Below are 7672 nucleotides of genomic sequence, written 5' to 3'. Positions count from 1 at the left end.
CCTGGACAATAGTAACAATGTGCCCAAATAACACAATCTAAGCAAGAAATTACACATTTAAGAAAAAGGGAATTTTAAAAAGTTTAATTACTAACAATCAGCTCTTAAATATTCAAAAACTTTCAAAAGAATCTACTTGTGCCTAAGTTTAGCTTGAGCAGTACATGTTCCTGATTATATTCATTCAAACAAGACTGTCCAAGTGCCTTGGACCTATTCAGTATTTCCAACATTTTCTATTTCAAGTTTCATTTTACACTGAACTTTCTGTCTGAGAACATATCTGATTAGTGCTGATTCACAAAGCAACTTAAAAAATAGTCATATAATTCTATTTAGACAATAGCATAACATGCACTTAAAATCCACCAACCTTTTATACTGGTTTTGGGTGATTTCAGATTAATTGTGTTACCTCACGCACAGAGGTACAGCTTTAGATTTATTTGCATTTGTCAGCTTAGAGGCATCTTGGAAAATGCTAAATTGATATTGAGGTTAGCTTTACCATTTAAAAATAATTCACTCTCACGCTGATTCTACGACTCATCTGATCTGCACTGAGATTTGCCACTAGAGTGTCATAGGAATTTTGCACAAAGATCAAGAGAGTTGTGATGGTGGCATTTAAGAGGCTTTTGGATGTTCAGGGAACAGTGGGATATGGATCATAAGGAGGGAGAAGAGATTAGTTTAACTTGGCATCTTGTTTGGCACTAACACAGTGGGCCCAAGTGCTGTACTATTCTAAGATTGAATGTGCAAAACTTTTCTGTGTGTGGGGGAGGGGGGGAGAACGTCAGCATGCTGCTGCTGTTGCTATCTGAAATTCTAGTCAGTGAAAAGCTGATATGACCAACAAACTAACTGCAGAGAGGTTGCTTTGAAATATAGTTAAAAATGTAAGTATTTTGAAATTATTGCCAGTTGAACTCATCCAAAGATAATTCTAGGTTGGCAAGATATTTCATCATTAGAGTTGACAGTAAGTCGCTGAAGTTTGTAGAAAGTTAATTGAAACATCTGTAACCGATATGCTGATGGCCATAAGGAAACTTTTTGCAGCAATGTCCTGGGGCTACAATGATTGGCATCCAATTACCAATAGTCTTTGTTACCTGTATAATTCCAGCCAATGGAGGGATGTCCTTTCAAAGCTCATTGACTTCTACCTCTTCTGAATCTGATACTGCAGCCATCAACCTCCAGCATTCACCTACACTACATAAAAGCCCAAATCCAAAGAACTGGCTGCTTGTAATTGCCAGGATCATTGTGATGGAGACTGCAGGGAATCATGGCAAGATAGCATGAGGTCCTTCTAAAGGAGCAGCATTAAAGGTGGGTGATGTGTTGTACCAAAGTCAACCATTCAGTCAATCCATAGATGAAGCTGAAAATGGAGTGAAATCTCCTGTCTAAATACATTTCCCATATATTTTTTACCTGTTCTGCAACAGTCTCAATTTAAAAACATTTCTGCGATGAGATGACATGTGAAGAGCCATTGGGCTCTCATAATACACGATGCAGAGGGGAAAGGTCAGATCACGTTCAGGCCCAATAACAACCAAAATACATGTCAACACTTGAAAAATTAAACAAATTATGTGTTTCCCTTCAAAAGGAAGGAAACAACATTCCAGAAATAGCAGAGAACAAAGGGTCTAGTGCAAAAAAAATGACTGTCTTGAAACTGATGAATGCAGAGGACATGCTGGTCTGTATTTTGGGATTTTGAAAGTGCCGGCTAACAGCAGAGTGGAAGTAATTATTGAATCTGATGGCACATACTTTCAAGTTTTTGTATCATCTACCTGATGGGGGAGGAGAGAATGACAGGGGTGTGAATGGTCCTTGATGAGGCTGCCAGCTTTCAGGAGGCCACGTGAAGTACGGTCAGTGGATGGTCAGGGAAATGTCTGTGGCTGCGGTCTGTAAACTCACTTCCCATGCCCTCAAAATACAACCTGAAGATCTGTGTGTGCTCAGTTCAGAGAGCGGGCCAAGGCAGCTTCGGCGCACGGAAGTGGAGGGACAACTGAGGAAGGTAACGGATGGCCCAGTTGCAGTGGTCGCGAGTCTTGCGGGTGATGGAGGCAGCCACTAGAGTCCATACAATAGCTGGGTGGTGGAAGGAGCCAAGGGAATCACACTGGGCCAGGCTGGCCCCTACATTATCAACTCAGTGCTGCCAGGACATCGAGCCTTAAATTGAGAAAATGACTAGCTTATGCAGAGGAACTGCAGATTCTGGTTTAAACCGAAGATAGACGCAAAAAGCTGGAGTAACTCAGCGAGTCAGACAGCATCTTTGGAGAAAAGGAAGAGGTGACGTTACGGGTCGAGAACCTTCTTCAGATAAATTGCTTATCTCCTTAGGCCAGAATCAGACTTTTCAAAACAAATTCCATGCACTGCCAGAACGTGTGCCGTCCCTGAAGACGATCCACTTACAATTATTTCACCCTTTACTTATGTAATGATTGCACTCATGCATTGTGTGATTTGACTGGAAAGCTTGCAGCAGCAACTTTTCATTGTACCTCGATACACGTGGCAATTATAAAATATAGGTGGAGACAATTGACAGACTGGGAGGGAGAGAAGCTGAACTCTGCAATTTCTTGTGGTCTTGGGTGGAAAAGCTGCCATACAATGCTGTGATGCATCCAGGTAAGACTCTTTTTATGCTGCATTGGGAGATTTACCAAATTTCCTTAACCTTCTGGGGTGCCTTCTTGGTCTTAGTTTTAATGTGGTTGGACTTGGACACATCGTTTACACCTAGGAACATGAAGCTCGCCTGTTTGCATTTCAGCAACCTTGACACGGGTGTGTACTCCACCCTGTTTTCTGGTTGGGGAACATTCAGCTTGGCCTCTATGGCATGCAGTCCTCTACACACTTACTGATGAAGTCTGCAATGGCAGTGGTGTACTTATTGAGGTTGGCTGCTGAATCCTTGAATTATGGACTCAAAGGAACCTTTGAAAAGGAACCTCGCAGGTGATTGATGGAGAAATTTAACACACACAGAATTGGGAGGAAAGGACTAGTATAAATTGATAATCGATCAACAGGGAAGACATTATTTCTTTAAATAGTGAGATTAAAAAATGCAAACCAAAGGGATACGTCTCCTTGTCCATAAGTCATTGAAAAGTTAACATCCTGATGCAGCACTTAAGTAAATCATATTTCCCTATACTGCAAGAAATTGATGTAAGTAGTAACAGTGATCCTGTATAATTGCAGTAAGGCTTGGCAAGACCACACTTGGAATATTGTGTAATTTTTTGATTTCCTACCTTAAAGATAATGCCGAGTATAGGAGTGTATCAAAAAAATTCCAGGTTTATGAATCTGTCATACAAGAGATTAAGCAAATCAGGGCTCTATCCTGCAGATTTTTTTTTTAAGAATAAGAGGCAACCTCATTGAAACAGAATTCTTATAGTGTCTAAAAGGGTGGATACGAGTTTAGAACTAGGGACTCTCAGTGTTAAAATATAGGTAGGCCATTTATCACCGAGAGCAGAAGAAACATCTTCACACAGTTGCTTGTAAATCTGTGGCATTCTCTACTGGAGGTCTGAGGCTGCAGCCTTGAGGTACAACTAAAATCAAAGAAGGTGGAACTTCTATTCTGGTCTGTTCAGGACTATTCTGTCAGACCAAGGAAGCAGAGGGCAATTTCACCCATTACACTGATCAGCTGTTCTGACCCCTGCAAACAAAAAAGCACACTGCATGGACCAACTAATCAAACATTTAGGGTAGATAACCAATGCATGGAAGTACACAAGGACCAGAGGTTTTGCATTTAAACAGCACAAGGAGGCTCGATATTAGGTGGATCTTCTCTTCCCACAGTAGTGAGCCTCTTTTAAGTGACAGTACATTTGTCAATGAATTGCTCAACTTCAAAGATTACCTGAACTGAATCTTAGATATAGCAAATTTCATTCAAGGAAAAAAAGATCAAAAAGGTTCTCACACACACACACACAATTACTGTAATGATCTGGGCTGGTTTTGATTGTCTGAGGAAGCCACTAGATTTTTCCATATTTCTCCAATGGCCCACAGAAACATAGAAAATAGGTGCAGGAGTAGGCCATTTGGCCCTTTGAGCCAGCACCACCATTCAATATGATCATTGCAGAACATCCAAAGTCGGTACCCCGTCCCTGCTTTCTCCCCATATCCCTTGATTCCGTTAGGCTCAAGAGCTTTATCTAGCTCTCTCTTGAATACATCCAGTGAATTGGCCTCCATTGCCTGCTGTGGCAGAGAATTCCACAGATTCACAACTCTGGGTGAATATTTTTTCCTCATCTCAGTCCTAAATGGCCTACCCCTTATTCTTAAACTGACCCCTGGTTCTGGACTCCCCCAACATCGGGAACATTTCCTGCATCTAGCCTGTCCAATCCCTTAAGAATTTTATATGTTTCTATAAGATCCCCTCTCGTCTTTCTAAATTCCAGTGAATATAAGCCCAGTCGATCCATTATTTCAGTCTCGCCATCCCGGGAATAAACCTGGTGAACCTACACTGCACTCCCTCAATAGCAAGAATGTCCTTCCTCAAATTAGGAGACCAAAACTGCACACAATACTCCAGGTGTGGTCTCACCAGGGTCCTGTACAACTGCAGTAGGACCTCTTTGCTCCTATACTCAAATCCTCTCGCTATGAAGGCCAAACATGCCATCTGCTTTCTTCACTACCTGCTGTACCTGCATGCTTACTTTCAGTGACTGATGTACAAGGACACCCAGGTCTCGTTTCACCTCCACTTTTCCTAATCTGACACCTTTCAGATAATAATCTGCCTTCTTGTTCTTGCCACCAAAGTGGATAACCTTACATTTATCCACATTATATTGCATCTGCCCACTCACCCTGTAACCTCATTGCATCCTCCTCGTAGCTCACTGCCACCCAGCTTTGTGTTATCCACCCCTTCCAAACATTACAGCTAAGCTTTACGTGCCTAAACCAGGAGAATAAAAATGTGTAGGTTCATCAGCAGAAAGTTTCTAGTCGTGATAAGCTAGCATTACAGATGCAAGTCAGCTGGTCTTTTCCTCGTCATTACTTTCAAATTTTCATGGATGGAGATTACTAGAGATATTGGAACTCTGGAGATTGTTGGATCAACAAAGTAAGTACCAGCATTTTGGATGAACTTCATAACAAATGGAGGTTTGGACCCTGATCAGGACAGAACTTGAATACTTAACCTCGTGTTGTGTAAGGGTTAAACAGACGATTTCAGCTAAAATGTAAAATGGAGTTATCAGCTAAGTTAGCAGCACTGCATTCCATAGGAATTTGAAAACAAGATTCAAACATGCTGTTTCCTAGACAAGTGGGAGATATTTTCTGCACCTGTTCATGCGTGGGGACTTACAATGCCTGAGAAATACTAACTCTTATCACACAAGTCTGACTCTTCTCACACCAGCGTAGCTTTCTCAGGCCATTCTATGGGAAAGCGTAGCGTTGGTGAACTAACCACAACAGCAATAGTTGGGTGGACCACCCGAGCCCCCTGCCGCTAGTAGTACAGAAACATTGCAAAGGGGGCTTATGTTTGGCTTGGGGAGGGGGCAGTCTGCTCTAATAAGAAATACCATAAAGGATGGTGTTGGGCGCCCCTTTGTCGTGAACAGTGCCAGGTGGTCAAGAACAGGAACATCCTACGCCATGCGTTTGCGAGTGCATACGGGGATATGCGAGTGTAGGAAGGAACATCCTGAGGTGTGCCCTGCTATGTACTCTGGGTTTGCGAGTGCGTATGCAGATATACGGGGATACGCGAGTGTATGTGCCTTATTTGGCAGTGTAATAAATTACTTAGTGAGTCAAACTCTTGTCTGAATCCGGTGATTTATCGAACACAACACCTGGATGTTGTGATTTTTTTTTTAAAGCACGTTTTCAGTAGCTGCTGGGTTGAGACTGGTTTAGGGACAATGGAGGGCAGGTTAGTGGGATTTCTGATGAACTTAGTTTAGTTTAGAGATACAACACGGAAACAGGCCCTTTTGACCCACCGGGTCCGCGCCGACCAGCGATCCCCGCACATTAACACTATCCGATACCTACTAGGGACAATTTTTACATTTACCAAGCCAATTAACCTACAAACCTGTATGTTTCTGGAGTGTGGGAGGAAACCGAAGATCTCGGAGAAAACCCACGCAGGTCAAGGGGAGAACGTACAAACTCCATACAGACAACACCCGTAGTCGGGATTGAACCCTGGTCTCCAGTGCTGCATTCGCTGTAAGGCAGCAACTCTATCGCTGCGCCACCATGCCGCCAGTTTAAGAGGGACAGGGTGTGTCAAACAGACCAGTTCAACCCAGGTAGTAAAACACAAAAGTGTTGGAGCAACTCAGCGGGTCAGGCAGCTTCTGGGGTGGGAATAGGCAGGCGATGTGTCAGGTCAGGACACTTCTTCAGACCGAGTCTGAAAAAAGGATCCCGATCCAAAGAAGGGTCTCGACCCGAAACGTCACCCATTCCTTCTCTCCCGAGATGCTGCCTGACCTGCTGAGTTGCTCCAGCATTTTGTGAATAAATCGATTTGTACCAGCATCTGCAGTTATTTTCTTATATCATTCTCTGTCCATTCCCTCCCCAGATGCTGCCTGAACACCCGAGTTCCTCCAGCACGTTTTTGTTTTGTTCAAGTTTCCAGAATTTGCTGTCTATCGACTAGACAGTAGATGGGCTTAATAAATATGGCATTCCTATTGGAATAAGTCATTTCCATTGCCTGAGACAGGGAGGCAGTCAAGTTGCTAGCTCTTAATGAAGAACTTGTATCATCTCTCTGGATGTGAACACCAACATCTGTTGAAGCTTGATTGATTACCGTAGATCAGGAATTTTCCAGATATTTTCCACGCTGGTTATAATTTTTTTCTTCTCCCACAACATCAAATCTAAATATTCTAAACTAGTCCCACATCAAACATTAGCGGATTGGGATGTGTTTGAAGTCCACAATTGCCTCTTTCTCATGTTTTCATATTACAACTGACTGCAAAGCCGATAACAGTACTGAGATAATACTCAAAACTCTTAGAATCAAATTATTTATTAAAAGGATATTGTAACCATCGTTTAGAAATGACAGACTGCAGATGCTGGTTAATACACAAAAGGACACCAAGGACTGGAGTACATCAGTAGGTCTGAAGCAGGAGTCTGTAGAAGGGTCTCGACCCGAAATGTCACCTATCCATTTTCTCCAGAGATGCTGCCTGACCCGCTGAGTTACTCCAGCACTGTGTCCTTTTGTATCCATTGTCTAATTGTTTGTTGATTTGAAAAGGATTGAAAGGCATAAAACCCATGCAGCAAAATTAATATAAGTATGGTCCTGATTCTAGTCCCAAGTTCCTACATTTCTTATTAGTTCAATCTATTCAATGGGGAAATGGATATGGTCACAAATATAGGCACTTCTTTATTTTGCTAACTCTAGCCAAAAAAAAAGAGAACATTTCCTTTTAAAGCACGAGGAGTATACCACTTCACACGGCATTTTGGAAATTAAAGACGGGAGATTCATCGCAACCAACTGGTCCACAGAATGAGCTTTATCACCTGTTTTTTTTTTAAAAAAGCTTTCCATTTAATGGCACGA

The sequence above is a fragment of the Rhinoraja longicauda genome, chromosome 15, assembly GCF_053455715.1.
Source record: "Rhinoraja longicauda isolate Sanriku21f chromosome 15, sRhiLon1.1, whole genome shotgun sequence".
NCBI lineage: Eukaryota > Metazoa > Chordata > Chondrichthyes > Rajiformes > Arhynchobatidae > Rhinoraja > Rhinoraja longicauda.
The sequence above is the reverse complement of the archived record's forward strand: the minus strand, read 5'-3'. Positions refer to the sequence as shown.